Source organism: Peromyscus eremicus, chromosome 2 (genome assembly GCF_949786415.1).
Source record: "Peromyscus eremicus chromosome 2, PerEre_H2_v1, whole genome shotgun sequence".
Taxonomy (NCBI): Eukaryota; Metazoa; Chordata; class Mammalia; order Rodentia; family Cricetidae; genus Peromyscus; species Peromyscus eremicus.
In genome coordinates, this window is record NC_081417.1 from 73,422,622 (window position 1) to 73,441,134 (window position 18,513).

Genomic DNA, 18,513 nt, shown 5'->3' on the forward strand with positions numbered 1-18,513 from the left:
TTCTTTATTGCGTCTATTTCAATTTTCAGGTCTTGAATAGTTTCCTTCACCTGTTTGTCTGTTTTTTTTTTTCTTGGCTTTCTTGGTATTCTTTAAGGGATTTATTAATTTCCTCCAATTTTTTTTGGTTGTCTTTTCCTCGATGTCTTTAAGGGAGTTTTTCTTTCTCTTTAAGGACCTTTATTATCTTCATAAAGTTGTTTTTAAGGATATATTCTTGTGCTTGTGCTGCATTGGAATATTTAGGTCTTGCTGTTGTAAGATAGCTAGGCTCTGGTGGTGCCATATTGCCCTGGCAGTTGCTGCTTCTATTCTAACACTGGAGTTTAGGCTTCTGGGTTTGGGATGATGAGGTATTGGTCCTGATTTCTGAGTTTGTCTTTGTTAAATAGATGTTTTGTTCTTTGATTTCTGCTTTCTCTTTGGTCTTCTAGTTGTTGTGGCCTGGATCATTTGCCTGTGTGACTTCTGATCTAGTAGGGAGTCTCTGTCCAAGTTGGGAGTTGGCCTTCTGGAGGTTAGCTTGGCCTTTGGTGCCACAAGGAGTTCTCTTTTCTTTTGATAGATGTGGCCTACACCTGAGCAGCAGGAGTCCCCCAGGGTTGGTGGCAAGGCCTGGCCTTGGGGCTGGCCATGAGGTGTGAGGTAAGAGTGGTAGAATAGGTCTTGGAGAACAAAATCCAGGTAGTCGGGCAGTTCAGTTGGCATGCGGGCTACTCCCCTATTCTTCTAACTGGTGTGGCCTACACATGAGCAGCAGAATCTCCTAAGTACTTTTTGATCAAACAGTTTTTGGAGAGAATCCATTAAAATCTCTCACACCTTCCATTATAATTATCAGAGTGTATCATACTTTGCAAATGTAAATATCTGTTAGTAAAGCATTTGTTTCAGCTTTGTAGACATATACACCAAAAAGCATCTCTTGGGAAGAAATAGATTCTTTATTATGGGGAAAACAAACAAACAAACAAACAAACAAACAAACAAACAAACAAGCCAACCTTTTTGAAGCCTTTGCCTTGTGTTTATTCCACTATCTGAAAGTGCAGCAGAGGAGGCTGCTACATAGTTTGGGTATCAGTGTCCCTCAAAGGCTCATGGGTCAGTACCCAGCTGTCAGATCAATCATTGAGATGTGATTGGATCACAGAAGTTCTAAGTATTAATTAATCCATTGATGGGTTCATAGCTGAGTGGACTGCTGGGAGGCATATGCACTATGGTGCCTGGGGCCAGGTTGGAAAAAGTAGAGCATTGAGAGTATGGCTTTAATTGGTTCGTCTTGTCCATGTCTTCTTCCCTTCTCTGTCTTTCTACTTCCTGGCCATCAGGAGGTGAGCAGCTCTGCCTCGGCATGTGCTTTCCACTATGTCCATTTAGCTAGCTAACTATGGGCTAAAAACCTGTAGAATTGGGAGTCCAAACAAATCTTCCCTATGAGTTATTTCTCAGTTATTTTGTCACAGTGACAAGAAACTAACTCAAATGCCAATCCTTGTCTACTTTTTTTTTTTCACTGTGGTACTTTATCTCAATAGGAATTATGTTTATTTCATTTTTCGAGACAGAGTTTTATTCTGTAGCCCAGGCTGACCTTAAACTTGAAGCAATCTTCCCATCTCAGCCTCCCTCTTGAGAGCTATGGTTTCAGAGCTATTCCATGATGCTTTGTTCAATAGGATGCTGGGTGAGTCTTTATTGCTATTGTCTCACTGATTCCATGACTTTTTATCTCAAAAGAGTTAATGAGTGGGCAATGATCCTCTCAAGACAATGTTAAGAGTAGGTAGGAGCAGAGCATAAAGGCTAGATTCCAACTTCTCCTCTACTAAACCTGGAGTTCTAGCCTAACACACTAGCCTTCCCTCTATTTCTTTTTTTACTTAGTTTTCTACGGCTATAAGGTTCCTTGGGGGGTCCCTAGTTCTTCAGACACAGGGTTGTTGAAATTTGATTTCTTTATGTTAGATTTTGGGGCTAGCAGAGGGCCATTTACTCTGATTAGTTTTCCAGTTTTTGCAGTATGCACTTGTGAATATTTGATATCAATACATGTTGAAGCTCAGAATTATTCACTGTTTACCTCAATGTTGTAATTAATAGTTTTTCATTTTCTTTTGTCACCAACAGTCCAAATGAAAGCATTTTTGTGTCTATATAATACTTCATCAATTATTTTAATTACAATTTAACAGTTTCTTTGGTGCTGGACATTTACATTGCTTCCATTTTTCCATGAAGAAATGTTACGTTGAGTTGGAGATATGTATGTCTCAATATTTGCTCAGGGTTTAAATTAGAATGACTTTTTAAATACCTGACTTGATCACCATTTACTAGATTATAAAGAGCCCATTTCCTCTGATGAACTACTGTAGTTGAAGGAAAATTCCCCTGTGAAACAACAACACAGTCACTGAGATAGTCCACTTCTACATCACAGGAGTAGTGAGGAATTATTAACAGAAACAATATCCATCTTTATTTGAAGACAAATTAATGTCTGCTGTGAAAGTCAAGATGATGTGAGATGATGTGATGGGAAAGCGTTATTTAAGGAAGTTGAGCTTTTCTGCCTGGAAGTGTGAGCATTAGGAGCTGTTTTATTTTTACAACTATTTTTAACTTCTTCAGAGTGCCTCTTCAAATGGTAGTTTAGAAGGAGCTTGGTACTGGGAAGAGGAGAGGAGACAGGGAAAAGTACCTGATTTTGAAGAAGATGCCAAGAGACCTTTGAGAAGTCTCAGTAGGTGGTTCCCTCTGACTAGGTATGTGGGCGGCTAAGGCAATCATGTCTAGAGGTGTCCTTGGAGAATGACAGGTCTCTCTTATGATTGTGGAAATATTAATGTAAGTAAACTGGAGCTGAGTGGGACGTAGTAAAGAGGTGGTCATTGTGATTCAGATAAAACTTGGGCAAATAGGCTTCAACATGACCTGTTAGCACCCCAGAATGTTTCGTGCAGAGAAAGGTCTTATAATTTAATTGAAGAAATAATGGGAGCTTGAGTTTTATTCTTGTGTAAAGGGAAGCAGTGCTTTGAAAGATAGGAAATTTGGGGACATTTAGATTACAAGGCTTTATTTAGCAAAGCAACTGAGACACTATTGTGTGCTTTAGAAAAGAACATAGAACAAATGTATGTTCTTTTTCATGTGAATAATCTCAACTGTAGTCATATAATTATATCCTAAACCATTCATTGGCTGTCTATCCTTTAGAATGTGAAGCCAACAAGGTCAGGAAAGGATTTGTTTCATTTGCCAGAATTGAAAAAAAAAATGCCCTTGGTAGACAGTCAGTGCTTGATGAACATTTGTGCAATGAAGCAAAGCAATCAATGTGTGGTGGTGTTTTTATTGTTATTAAAAAGACCCTCTATATGCCAACTCTCCTGTTAGGATGTTAGAATCAAGGGTAGTATCCTTCTTTATTTCTCTGTTTTCCATCTTTTCAATATGCTTCTCATAATATTTTCACTTAGGGGGAAACAGAACCGACTCTTGGTAAGACCCTTTTCAGTGGATCATCTATTCTTTGGAGTCTGCTTCTGCTGCTCTGTTCTTCCTGGTAACTGAGATTGATTGGCCAAGCACTGCTAAAATGCCTAGATTTACCCACCAGAGAGCTAATTACAGACCCATTCGATGGCACTCCTCTGCCTTTAGGAGCTCCTTAGTATTGTCCTCCAGTTTACCAATGTGAAAATTTATGTTCAGATTCTTATTCTCTATAGCTATGCCTTGATAAATGATGAAAATGTTGCTGGGATGAAAAACAGCATAAATCTAAGATTTTGTACTCACAAGCTCAGCTGTGTTAAAGGGAAAGTTCCCATAAGCCATATAAATATATACTTCTCTCTTTGGCTTGTCTTCATTAATAATTAGTTCAATTGCACTTACTTTGAGAAATCTGATAAATTTTTGAGAAGCCACCCCACCCTTTGGGAAGTGAGGGTTTTGTCCATTGGATGTAGTTACTGATATGTACTAAATCTAGATTCTCTTGGATTGGTGGTAACCAGTCTTCTAGTTGACATGGTGTCTGTTTTATGTCTTCGAAGTGCCCCTTGAAAATACTGATGAGCTTTACTAGAAGCATCTGCAAGACCCACAGGGAGTATGGACATTCTTTTGTTTTTGAGATTAGGCTGAGAGTACAATCCAGAAAACATAACTCTGTTGGAATGGAATGATCTGAACCCTGCTTCACTTCTCCTTCTTAGGAAAATCACAATTTCTCTGCTGTTCTTTACCTTAAACTGTAGATGAACATGTCTGTCTCTGTGTTCACTCACTCACTCACCTCTCTCTTACCCTTCAATTTGCTACAGCTGAATTCCATCCCAGATCGACTCATTGAAATTGCTCAGATGACTAACACTGTCTTGATTGATGAATGGGAAGTAGAATTTTCAGTGTCTCAAGGTTAATGCCTGTATTTTTTTCCCCGCCACTGATCCTCTCTCTGGTGGATGGACTTTATTACCCTGAAATTCCTTGGATGTCTTCTTCTTCCTTTTCCTTTTCCCTGTTTTCCCTTTTGTCTCCACCCTTCATGCATTGGTTTTCCCCAAGGTCCCATTCTTGGCTGTCTTTTCCATGTCACGAGCTCTTTTAATAATTACCTTCAGTTTTCTAAGTCTGACTGGGACACACATGCCAGTGTTTCCCATGTGTGTATTTCTAGTTGAGACTTCCCTTGGATCTTCAGTTGTATATTTCCAATCATTTCTGTGACAGCCTTCAAGTATGGAACTAAAGGCCAATTCCATCCAGTATGTTCAAAGCTGAATTTATTTTCTTTCCTTCTCTATGGAACATCTGTATCTTCTGCTTATGTCCCCTATCTTGATTAATTAGACCATCACGTACCTTCCAGAAATCTAGAAATCAGCCTTAACCTTTTTTCTGCCTGTGTAATTAATAACCAAATCCTGTTAATTATACTTAATAAATGTCTGCCATATGAAATCCTTCCTCTTCATTCCACAAGGTATTGATAGCACAGCCTCTACCAACTCCATCTTCTCTACTGCCATCAAACTTGTCTCTGTAAAAGGAAGATAGTAATCCTTTAAAAAAGTAATTCAGCAGATTAGCATTTAACTCTTTTTAAAAATGTGATGATGATGATGATGACGACGACGACGACGACGACGACGACGACGACTGTAGCTAGAGTTTTCCTGCCTGGCCCACAGGACAAATCTCTGTCACCTGCCAGTCCCACAGCCGCTCAGACCCAACCAAGTAAACACAGAGACTTATATTGCTTACAAACTGTATGGCCGTGGCAGGCTTCTTGCTAACTGTTCTTACAGCTTAAATTAATCCATTTCTATAAATCTATACCTTGCCACATGGCTCCTGGCTTACCAGCATCTTCACATGCTGCTTGTCACGATGGCGGCTGGCAGTGTCTCTCTGACTCAGCCTTCCACTTCCCAGAATTCTCTTCTCTGCTTGTCCCACCTATCCTTCCTGCCTGGCTACTGGCCAATCAGTGTTTTATTTACTAACCAATCAGAGCAACAAATTTGACATACAGAACATCCCACAGCAGACGACGACGACGACGACGACGACGACGATGATAATTATGATGATGTATGTGTCTGTGTGTCTGCTGCATGTGTGTGGGTCCCTACAGTGCCCAGAAGAGGGCATCTGATCACCTGGAGCTAGAGTTACAGGAAGTTGTGAGCCACTTGATGGATGTTCTAGGATCTCTGGTTCTCTGAAAGTGTAGCAAATGCTCTTATCTGATGAACCATCTTTCCAGACTAAAGACACACCTATCATCAAACCTTCTCTACATAGATGATGAAGGTCCAAAGTCCTTAACACAGAAAACAAGGTTCCCCTCCATGAAGAAAATCAGCATGTTCTGCATTCTAGCAGCATTTTGTGCCAGTTCCCACTTTTGAGGAGTGTTTTTGTGATTTGTTGTGTTCTTCATTGCTAGAGACTAGCCAGAGCGTTGTGATTGCTAGGCAAGTGTTCTACCACTGAGCTAAATCGCTGCCCCCACATGACAGCACTTGGTACGTAACACGGCTCTTGGCATAGTGTATATGATTACTATATGGACTACAAGTATGATTTATCAAGTAGGCTATAAACTCCTCAAGGGCAAGAGCTATTTATTTTTTAAAATTTTTGTATTTTAACTGCTAAACTCTTAGTTTAGAACTGGGCAAGAAATATGGAAAGATTCTGTCTTCAGAATGACAAAGACCAAAGGATCATAGTACAAGAAATTGATGGAATGACATGAAAAACAGTGAAAGTAAGAGAGATCCCCATGTGAGAGACATTGGTTAAGAGAAATGTTGAATAATGCGTCCTTCCTGAATGTGTCCCGTGCTCTCTTACAGGCTGCCTTGACAGTGGACTTAAAATATCTCTGCAAATTCTTGACACTCCTCTCTTCCAAAGGTGGAGCCCAATTCCCATTCCTTGAATGAGAATCAGGCTCGAGACTGACTTGCCTCTAATAAATCAAAGTGATGCTCATGACTTCCAAGGTTAAGTTGTTAAGATGATAGCCCTGCCTGGTGTTCTCGCTTCTCTTTTTGATGGTTTGTGCTGAGAGGACTCTCAGGCAGCCTTTCCAAAGGCACACGTGGGGAAGAATACTACCAGCCCAACTTTCCTGCCATCTGGATGTGTCACCCTGAAGGACCAGCTTCCAGCCAGTCAAGCCTTCAGATGACTGCAGCCTTGATAACTTCATAACAGAAACATCACGAGAAATCCAGAGTTAAAATTGCCCAGCCAGGTTGCTTCCAAACTCCGTGTGCTCAGAAACTGTCAGGAGAGTGACTTAATTTAATTTTAACCTACAAAATCAGGAAGGAGTTTGTTATGGAGTCATGGATAACCAACACATCCTGTGCTAAGAATGACTGCCCCCTTTTACCATCCTGCATATTCTTTCAGGTCTGCTATAAATACTTCAGCTGTTCTGGATCATTCTTTGCTTCCTCCAGTTTGAACAGAATTTCCCTCTTGTCATTTTATTTCTTCCTATTGCTTGCTATCATTTATTCTTTTAAAAAATGTATTCATTACTTATCCTTACTTAGCTATATATCAGGCTGGAATTTTGGGGCAAAAGGTGAGTGAGCAAGGTCTTAAAAAGAGAGCTGGAAAGATGACTCAGCCATTAGAGGCTAGGCTCACAACCAAAAAGATAATTTTACACCCAAATATATCCAACTTTCTTACGAAAAAGAATTATGATTGTTCTTTTGGGGCTTAAAAATATGATCACTGGATTAAGACTGTCTGGATAAGAATCCAGCCACCATTCCAGGTCACTATATACTTGACTTTGGATGAATTAACACTCAGAGCTTATGTTATTCTGCTTACAAAATGGGCATAACAGTAATTCCGTCTCATGGCTATTTGTCAATGATGTGACAGGTTTTGGAGAAGCTGTTTCAAACCATGGTCACTGGGCTTATTGCTTCTCAGCCTGTGATGAGGCAGAACATCGGGACAGAAGGACATGGTGGGACAGAGTTGCTCAACTCATGGTCACAAGGAAGCAGAAAGCAAAGACAGGGCTAGGGACACAGTATATCTTTCCAGGTCATGCACCTAGTGGCCCACATGCTGCTACTAGGCTCTACCATCTGTTCTTCCACCACCTCCCGGTTACATAAGCATACTAATCCATCCATGGATTAATCTATTGAGTAGGCTAGAGCCTCCAGATATAAGTGCTTATCAAAAGCCAGCTGGCAACCAAGCCCATGAACATGCTTCGGTGACCTTCTTTCAATTTGGTTCCACATTCAAAAGCTTCTACTGCCTTCCAAAGATGCTATCAAGTTATCAAACTGTTGATGGGTTAATCTACAGGTTAGATCAGTGCTCTCCTGGATCTACCAGCTGGAGAGCAAGTCTTCAATATATAAACCTTTTGGGAGGTACTTCATAGCCAAACCCTAAATAGGTCTTAGGGAATCTCTTCCTACTGTCGGAGTGATAGAGTCAACAGGTATTTATTTATCAGCTATTACATATATGTTACAATATGTAAGGATAAAATTGATCTTTACTCATCTGATAAATACATACTCAACAGTGATGTAGTAGATTTTCTTCAGGGTTTTGAGGATGTGTTTGTGAATGATACAAGGTCTTCTGGTCTTATGTGCCTTTTGTTTTCATGGCAGGAAAGGGGAAGATACCATTCATATTTACATATTTAGTTTTATATGACACATAAGAAATGGTAGAAGCTTTGAAAAGAATTAAATAAATAAATATAAATAAATAAAGACCCTCCCTCCTGAATAAACTAACAAACAAAAAGGCAAAGCAAGGGAAATGGGATCAGGAATACTAGGGCTCCTATCTCTCTATGGCTTTGCAGTTTGGTATGTTTTCTATTTGAAAGTGAGATATTCACAGAGATTGAGGGAGAGGAAGGAGTTAGTTTTAGTGACAAGCCAAATTAGGCTCTTTTTTTGCTATGTAGTGAGAGATACAGACACAAATAAGATAAATATTTTGTTTTCAAATAGTGATAAATGCTATTGAGTGAGGGCAGCATGAAATTCAAGGATCTAGCCCTGGCTGGCTGTGTCCTTCCATGAAGGAAGGCCAGTTTAGTGCCAGCTGTGGCCATATGTCTGTTTGGTATTGCTATAGCAAATATGCACCTGCTAGGAATGGTCACATCTGCATGTCTGAGACCAGGAAAACGCTGTATGCAATAGCAGGCATTCCATCTCATTTCATCAGAAGACTCATTGGAATCTCATGGCCGTACTCCTAATGTGGTAAGTGGATGATGAAGGAGCCTCGTAATTCACACATGGACTCCAGCCCCTGCACAAAATGGGGAAGGGATGCCTTGAGAAACTTGCCTTGGCCAGGCAGCACATGCTACTGCCGAATGGGAAACAGCCTGTGATCACGTTTGCTCACCATGCAAGCAGAATTTCTCACGGACCTGATTTGATTTTAAAACGAGCACGATTAAAAGGCAATGAGTGTGTTTCCTAACGTAGGTTTTAATTTCGCTGTGAATAAATGCAGTACAGCTCTGTCTGATGTTGAAGGAGTGAGCTGGGTTGTAAAATGTTTGTTTCTCTCACCACAGATGCAGACAGAAGGAGTCTGGGAGTATACAGATCTTTGAAAGGGATGCAGGGAAGGGAGGATTCGGAGCAGAGCCACAAAAGGTGATTAAAGGACCTGGGAGGAAGGGAAATCAAAATTATTAGACCTATAGAAAGGCCTATGTATGGCCAGGATTGTGGGGGAGGACAGAAAAGGAGTGGGGACTTACTGTTCCCTCTCCGTTAGGGGTGGGACTAGGAAGAGGGGGCGTCAGTGAGAACAGGATGGTTTAAGAGAAGAAGACAGTTTCCTCCCTGGGTTCTAGAAGCTCTTCCACAGGATCTCTAGGGAGGAGACACCTTGGTCAGGTGTAGCTTGTTCTAGTTTCATTCTATTCCTTCCCCAGGGTGCACAGCTCTTTCAGTCCCTTTTCATGCAGCCAGCTGGCGAAGTGAGAACACACAGCCATCTGAAAGCAGCGTCAGGCCGCCGAAATCTAATCTTACTGTAAGGTGTTGAAGTTTCAATTAGAATGTTCATTTGTTCTTTGTGCCACATATTTGGGGCCCTGGGCTAGTTTAAGTGGAGTATCATCAGCGGAGTCCTGCCTGGAGACAAGAGGGTAGTCAATGGCTGTCGCTCAGCACTACCCATTGAAGCTCAGGTTCAGCCAAGACTTTTGAATACTGGTTGAAACATTCATACATGATCTTTAATACTCACCACCTTCATAAATGGTATGTGTGGAATTGCTCTCTTTATACAAAATGTTATATCATTCTATAGACATAAGGTTGTGCATGCACAATGCATTTATGTAAAATATGTATTAAATAGGGTTATGTGTATATTGTATGCATTAAATAGGAATATGAGTATATAATACATATAAAATAAGGTTATCTAGAATATGTAACTATCAGGGTTATGTGTATATAATACATATGAATTAGATAAGGTATATGTATATAAATAGAGTTGTATGCATATACATAATCATAAGGAGGTATATGAAAGGTGGTCAGACAAATGTCAATACTGCTTACATAAAGAAGGCAGAATTTCATATGACCTTTACTGTCTTTTTTATAACACCACATAGTTCTTGAATTTTTATGAGATTATATCATCCATACAACCAGAAGAAAAGCAATAATGTGACAGAGAAAAGAAAAACAAAACAAAACACCACAACCAGCCACGTGTAAGGTTATGCCTCAAAGAAGTGAGCTAATTTCTCAGGATTTAAACCCAAACCTCGAGTGACTGGGACTTGGTTCCACAGTTTGAGCAATACCAAAGAGCTAAAGAGCCGGTGCTCCCACTGGGGAACAAATGACCTGAGTGGAAGTGGAGAAAGTCACGTGGACTTGAGGCAGGAGACATTTGAACCAGTAACTGGAAGTGAGAAAATCTCAGGAGTCCTGTGAGGTCAAGGGGGATGTCCTGGATGAAGGGACTCAAGACTGGTCAACTGAGATAGTTCCAGGAAAAGGGGAAAGTGTTGCTAGCAGAAGACCTGGTGTCACCAAGCAAGTCTCCAGGACGAGGGATACAGTAGTAGGCTAGGGTGACAGGGTCTCATTTGGGTCTCTGCTTGGGTCCTTATTTGTGTTTGGAATCTCTTTTCTTCAGCCATGGGGCTAAAAATGGAAGTTATTTGAAGACAACAGACATTGCTGGGTTTTGTTTTTAAAGAGCTCAGCTTATTTTGATGGCGCCAGAAGGAGAAAGAGACTTGGCAAGTGCCTGCGACACAGGACAGAGGGGACAGAGGAGATGCCACTTCTCGAAGACTATAGGAGGCTGTGGGTTAGCTCTGGGGACCAGCTACACAAACTCCCTGCACTGGCACAGTGTTCCCAGAGGGTGGAAGACAGCACAAGGCAAGGGCTTTGCTGCTCAGCCTTGAAGGAAACCAGAGCCTAAATAGGAAACTCCCACGTCCTTGCAGAAAACCACAGTACCCCAACCTGCTGAAGAAAACATGGAGATACTCATGGCCACACACTGGTGGGAATATATTTCCTTGATCAAGTCCATTAATTTCTGAGACCTCAGCTTTTTCCAGCTGCCAAATAAATGGGTATGTTGATCCCTTCCAGTGGTGAAAGTCCTTGAATGCATTATATTGGAATAGCTGTAGAGGGTAATTCTTTTCCCTTGGCAAAGCAGTACCTGTGGTGTGGAAGCTCCATTTTTAAAAGATGAGACTCTGCACACCTGCAAAATATTTTTCAGCAGGAAGTAGGAGCACATGGTGCAGCCATCGAGCATGCCTCTTGAATCTTCTAAGCAGGGGGGACAGTGCCTGATCAGAGGGCCATTGTTCTTTCCTTGCAAAATCATCTGGAATGGGAAGACTTAAGTGCAAATTTCCCTCATGATCCTAGAAGTCAGCTCCTCTCCTCACACCCCTCCCCCCATACCTTTACCAGGGGCCTCATTTCTATAGATTCTTGCTTTCATCCAGAGAGAGACCAATCATGTGCAGAGAGAAAAGGAAATCACTTCCTGGGCCTGAATATTTAGTGATGAACTCAACCTTCAAAAAGGGGTGAGAAATATGATTCTGTTTGGAAGGGAAAATAAATGTCTTCCAAATCAACGTGAAAACAGAGACCCGAAGAAGTGAGGTTTGCATCTGTCCTTAACGCGCCGCGCTGGAAGGATGGAGCCAGAGACAGTAAATGATGTATCAGATGTGGCGCTCTGCTCAGAAATTGCAATTCTAAATGTCATATGCTGTGAGCTTCTCTCGCTCCCCCCATAATTCAAGACAATTCGCAAGAGATAGCTTCTTTTCTCTGCCATAATAGTATTCTCTAGCTTGTATCCCAAATAAACAACACTGGTTACTGCTTTAAGCAATACCGTCTCCATTTCCCCATGCCACTTAAATCAACAAGCCCTTTGTCTGATGTGAGGCCTGAGCCCCCAGCCTTGTATTTCACCACAGATATGCTTCTCTTTTGTAGTCCGTATTCCTTATCTCCATTGCTAAAGAGCAGGTCAACGTCACCCCGGTGTACCGTAGCTTTTCAGTATGCTAGATAAAATGGGAATATTTTGTACCTTTTTGTGAAATCATCTTTTTAATCTTTATCATCATCTGCTTTTCTATCCCCTAGACTGATAATTTTGTATTTTTCTGAGTCCCCCCCCCTCTCTCTCTGTGTGTGTGTGTGTGTATGTGTGTGTGTGTGTGTCCCTTTTACTAATTTTTGCAGACTCCAGTCTAGCCATCTCCGGCCTGAATGAGAAACTTGGCATTCACATCACTCAACGTGGCTGACTTTGGGGCTTGGCAAAGATTAAAAACATAAGCAAACTTATAAGTAACATAGAGGGAATTAGAAGGTTACAGTGAATGTGTTTCCTTACTGGACAGAGCTCATCTGTCCATTTGGAAAGAGAAAGCAACCATTCAAATACACCAAGGAAAGTGCTGCCCGAGAGGCTTCACCTGAAGATTCCCTACTGGTGATGAAGGAGGACACAGAGTAAAGCATGGCTTTGCTGTAGATGACTCCACAGACACACTCATTAATGCTGTAGGCTTGAGGAAGGAGCAAACACTGTCTATTGGAAGCAGAGCTGGCTCATGGAAGAAGAAAATGTCTAGGAAGAAAAATAGGCTATGTGTGACCAAAACCTCATGAGATTTGTAGAATAGTTATTCCTTCACAGCTCCCTAGACATGCAGAATTCTTTTTCTGCAAAACTCAGCCACAGTGATGTGTCCCTAAACTAGGAAGGAAGGTAATCTTCTGATGGTAACATATCCCCAAGTCAGCAAAGATGAAATGATGCAGTGAACGGAACTGTCTTTAGACATGGTCCATTCTCTGAGATGTGTGTATTCGTGTGAACACAGAGCAGCTGTAGATTCTAAATGTATACTTAATTTGTCTTTAGAATTAGACTTGAAAACTGAAGAAAGAGTGGACTTGATAGATTTAGAGTGATACTCACCATAATATATATAATAAATATAATATATGTAATAAATATACTATACTTACCTTAGTACATTCTTGTTAGGTGTCACAACAGGCCATCAGGAAAAGATACTTATCACTGTCTTAAATGCCAGCTAAAGGCAGTTCCATGAACCTGAGTGATACATGCAAGGTCACACAACTGACCAGTTGTTGAGCAGGGAATCAAAATCAGATTTAATACTTTATGGTAGGCATGAATGCCAAGTAATTTGGTCACTAACTAGGTAGAGGATGGGGGCTTGGCAAGATGGGGCTAAGATTGCCATCTAACTTTGCTTTGACACACACTCTGCTGAGTCTTCACTTGTGAGTTGCTGTTCTCACATGCTCACCACCACCTTCCACTGGCTAATCTGATTTCTTGTGCACGTGATATGCCTCTCCTACTAGAGAGTGAAACCTAAATACTAAGCGACCCCATTTGTGTTTGATGTATGTATGGCTCAGTGTCTCTTGAGTTGAGGAGGTCTGTCCCACCTGATCCAGTTCTGTCAAGTACACTGTTGACTTGTTCTCAGCACACCCGAGACCAGGAACATGTGAACTGACTGCTCATCTCAACGATTAAGCTGTCTGCTCCTTTCTTGCCATACTGGCTTGCCTTTGCCATGCACTCTTTCTTGGAAAATCCAAGAGAAAATATGACCTGCAGGCTTCCTGTGTACCAGCAACTTTGCTAGGCTCTCTGTGGACTCATTTAACCTCGACAGTTCTTGTCTGAGAGGCTTCTCTTTACTGGTTGTGAACTCTGGCCGAAGTGGTCACTTCAAACATAAGCCAGGCTGCAGGGCTTCCTATACGTATCTCTTTGCTTTTGGCCACTGTGCTGGACTGTTGCTTTTGTTCTAAGCTCCACTGTCCAATCTGGATCAGACTTGTGTCTTTGAGGCCCAAACTCTGGCTCCTTGAATAGACAGCTTTGTATCAGGTGCCATGAGCAATATTCCTCACGTGCCTGGTTCTCTGAGACCTTCCTATGGAGGAACAACCCCAAGAGTTGTTGAGCTAGGGATGTAGGGACATGCTGGAGTCCTTGGGCCTGGAAAACTGATCATCAGAGTCTAAGCTCTGGTGGAGCTGTGTGAGAGGAAGGAGATGGGGAAGGAGGAGGGTGTGCTGGGGAAGGCCTTGTCAAATGACCCACTGACATCCATCCCTTCCTGCCTCTTTCTGCAGCAGCACCATCTTTCCCTCCATGCACTCCTGGCTTCTGGCACCAGCTGCCACTGTGTCACTGAAAGGGGTCCTACTAGGCTTCCTATGTGGTGAGCTCTGATGTCTTTAATACAAACTTTATGGTAATGGTGGTAATCGGTAATAGCATTTTACTATTTACTATGACTCTAATGGTTTAGGTTTGTAAACCATGTTCTTCTTAACTCTTTCCTGGAGATGGTTTCATTTATCCCCAAAGGTTCTGAGGCATAAGGAGGACATAGCAAATCACTTTTCTCTTATGTATTGTCACAGTTAGGGTTTATTTTTCTTTTTTCTTTTCTTTCTCTTGTCTTTCCCAGTACCCATTTCTGTGTGGGACTGGGCTAGGTATTACATAAAGAGAGCCCACTGACCTAGTGTGTGATTTTGAGGTCATTTATAAGGCCAAATCACTTTGTTCAATGATATTATTGTCCCTTTTCATCAGTAAAGGACTGAAGTCTCAGAGACGTCAAGTGGCTTCCTTAGTAGTTTTTAATAAATAAGTAAGTATAGTGTGGTCCTCCACACACCAAGAGGACAGGTTTATAAGTAAGCAGCCATCATCCAGAATTTATCATGTATCAGGAGCGGTGCTAAGAAAAAGACAAGCATTGGCTTTGTTAACGATTTAACAACTTGCCAAGTTGTGCCTTAACAAGCTGGAATGAACACCACATGATGGATGAGGCAGAGAGAAGGGGAGTGACTTTCCCATCACAGTGGGGCTAGGTTGGATTCCTGTTCCAACAATTTCAATGTGACTCTGAGGATACTGCTTGATTTTCTGAGCCTCATTTCCCTTGCTGTAAAAGTGGGCATGAGGGGCTGGTGAGGTGGCTCAGCTGGTAAATTACTTGTCACACAAGCACTAGGACCTGACTTTGGACCCTTAACATCCATGTAAAAGCCTAGCTGAATTGACAAGAACCAAGTTCAGCAAGCAAGCCAACTCAAAAATAAGGTAGGAAGAGATCAAGGAAGACATCCAGCATTGACCTCTAGTCTCCACATGCATGCCTGCCCACACACATATACATGTACCCACATGAACATGTATGTACAACACACACCACACACACCACAGTGTGGGAATGGGAATGTGCTTTATGAATATAATAATGTGTATATAGTGCTTTGAGTTGAGCCTTGAAGGTGTTGGCTACTAATGGTATCTGCAATTGGAATTCATGGTATATTTCTGTCCCAAAGATAGTTTCTCTCTAGGATAGAAGCAGTAACATTTAGACTAGGTCCCCAAAGGGCAGTTCATGGTTTGGTTCTATCATTGTGGTTCTTGTGCAGATGATGGAGTACCATACCCAATGACCCAAGGGTAGAGTAGGCTTTTCATCCCTTTTGAATTGCCCCCCCCAATTGGCATCTTGTGGCTTAAACATGTTTGCATGTCTTCAGTCTAAAAGTTATTTGATTTTATTCCCTTTTTAAAAGGTACATAGAAAATTTTCTAGCCATGGAAGTTGTTTACCTTCAAATTAGTGAAAATGTTTCTCCCTGCTAGGGAATTCCAAAATTGTTCTTCATCTAACCTTGGTGACCTGATTTTTCTTTGCAGACTTTTAGTTATCAGGGCTTCTCTCCTTATCACAGATGCCCCCATAAAATGTTGCATTTATCTTTAAAGAATACAGTGTAACCACTTAATCATGGAGCCTCAGCCCTGCTCCCAACTAAACTCAACTACCTTAAGTATTTTTTTAAAGAGACAGTTGTCAAAGATTTTGTCTTCCTTTTGAATTCTTGAAGCCTATTTTAATGAAGTCCAGTTTTCTGCCAATATGGTGAAACAGGAGCTTTGCAGTGTTGTGTGTACTGGATAAAAATGTTAGTATATACTTATTATTTAGTGTAGGTAATTTAGAAATACTTGTCAAATTAGTACCAATAAAACCAAATCAAGGGAATAAATAAGATATGTCCAATTCATATTTTTATTGGGGACAAAACCTTAGGCAGTGAAACTGAGCAAGTGAAATGCTGATATTTTCTGTTTGGGCAAAAGATATTGTGAAATGTAGTTCCATTGGTGAACAAACCATCCTTATTGATAAAGCTACCATTTGTTGAGTGTAATTCAGTTAAATGGGCACCTTCCTCCACATGGTAAAGATGCTGGTATTTGAAATTTTGAGATGCAGTATAACTTTGTTCAGGTGGTAACAGTAAAATTTGGTCCTGGATTTTGATCCCAAATTTATATTTACAATTATTGTGCCATCTATATTATATTGTGGAATAAATGATATGGGTGAGATTTGAACCCAATTCTCTGATTTGGTAGCTCAGTCAGGTCATTGTTCTTCTATTCTGACCCTTGGAAGCTTTATTCTTGAGAGAGGATCTCTTCCTACCTTACCCACACACACACACATACACACACACACACACATATACACACACACACACATACACACACACACACACACACACACACACACACACACACAGAGAACAAGCATTCAAGAAATGGAATTTGAAGCCAAGGCCTTATGTACAATTTAGACAAATTTTTCTAAGACATGCTATTGTGGTATAAACCTCTACAAGCTAAACAAAAGCAATTGTTAAGTTTCTTATCCTGACCTACTAGAGTGATCAATAAGGGATCCACCCATATTCCAGTGCTGCTAAAGAAGAGGATAGCTCATTGACTTTCTAAACATATTTTTCATGTTCTTTAATTTTTTTTTTATTTTTATTTTTTGGTTTTTCGAGACAGGGTTTCTCTGTGTAGCTTTGGTGCCTTTCCTGGAACTCACTCTGTAGACCAGGCTGGCCTCGAACTCACAGAGATCTACCTGCCTCTGCCTTGCAAGTGCTGGGATTAAAGGCATGTGTTCTTTTAGTTTTTAACAAGCATTTTCTTTATGATTTATTTTTGTCTTTGATACTATAATATAATTAAATCATTTCCTGTTTCCCTTTCCTCCTCCCAAATACCCCTCTTTGCTCTCTTTCAAATTCATGGCCACTTTTTTCATTAATTATTACACGCATGTGTGTGTGTGCTTCTAAATATAACCTGCTCAGTCTATATAATGTTATTCGTATGTATGCCTTCATTTGGTAATAATTGTACTCAAACCCCTGCTGCCATATAGAAATAAAACTTCTCACTTAATGTATGTATTGCATCAAAAGGTTCAAGAGAAGTCAACCCTTATATCCAAAAGCATACTGGAGATCCCTCCCCTTCCCCCTTCGAGTGCTCAGGGGGATTTTGACAATGGCCTGCTGTTTGTGGAGTAGGAGTTAAAACCACAGGTCTTTATTGGCTGTGGGTCTGGCAATTGTGAGTCTCTTGATTTCTCAGATCTTCAGTGCTTTGCTTTATATAATGTGGCGGATGACTCTGCACTGCCGGCCTCCCAGGACTGACTGAAGGAGCATGCAGGCTTGTTTAGGAAATATTGCAGAGAACGAAGTGAGCTTAAGATGCATCTCTGTGATGCCAGGAGGGCAAGACCTGACCTGACAAGGTGGACTTGCCCTGCCGGTGCCCGCTCCTAGTCTGGCACCTGCTTCCTGCTTCTCTGTATCCCTTTCCTTTCCTCACGTTAATCCTCTGCCTCCTTGCTCCCTCCTGCTGGAGTTTATGACCTTGGCTAATGAGACAAATATGGCTCCTCACATCAAGGGTGGGGAATTAAGGCCTGGTTATAGCCCAATTTAATTTTCATGATCTCTTGAACAAGTGAAGGAATGCTTGGGAAACAGGCTGATCTTGGCCTGATGCCGGCCCAGCCCGAGTCGGGGCAGCCATTACCCAGCCTAGCTCATCGCACTCCTGGTAGACATTTCAATTAAAATCATTACCCTACCTTCCTCGAAGAGGCAGCCGCCAGCCCTGGGTTTTACTCCCAGATCTTCCACTTCAGAGGCAGCCTTGAATGAGTCATTTAACTTTTCTGAGCCTTAATTTCTCCTTTTGTAAATGGTAGTATTAATGATTCCTGCCCGAGCTTTCCTACAAGAGTGTTTTAAAGATTACATTGGATCAAGTAAATGAAGTGATTTAAAAATTTATTTATGTGCTCTTACTACTTGTGTGCATGTGCGTGCATGTGATGTGTGCATGGCCATGCATGCCACTACACACATGTGGAGGTCAGAGGACAATTCTGTGTAGTTGGCTCTTTCCTACCACCTTCATGTGAATGGTGGGGATTGAGCGCAGGTTGCCAGACTTGTACAGTAAACA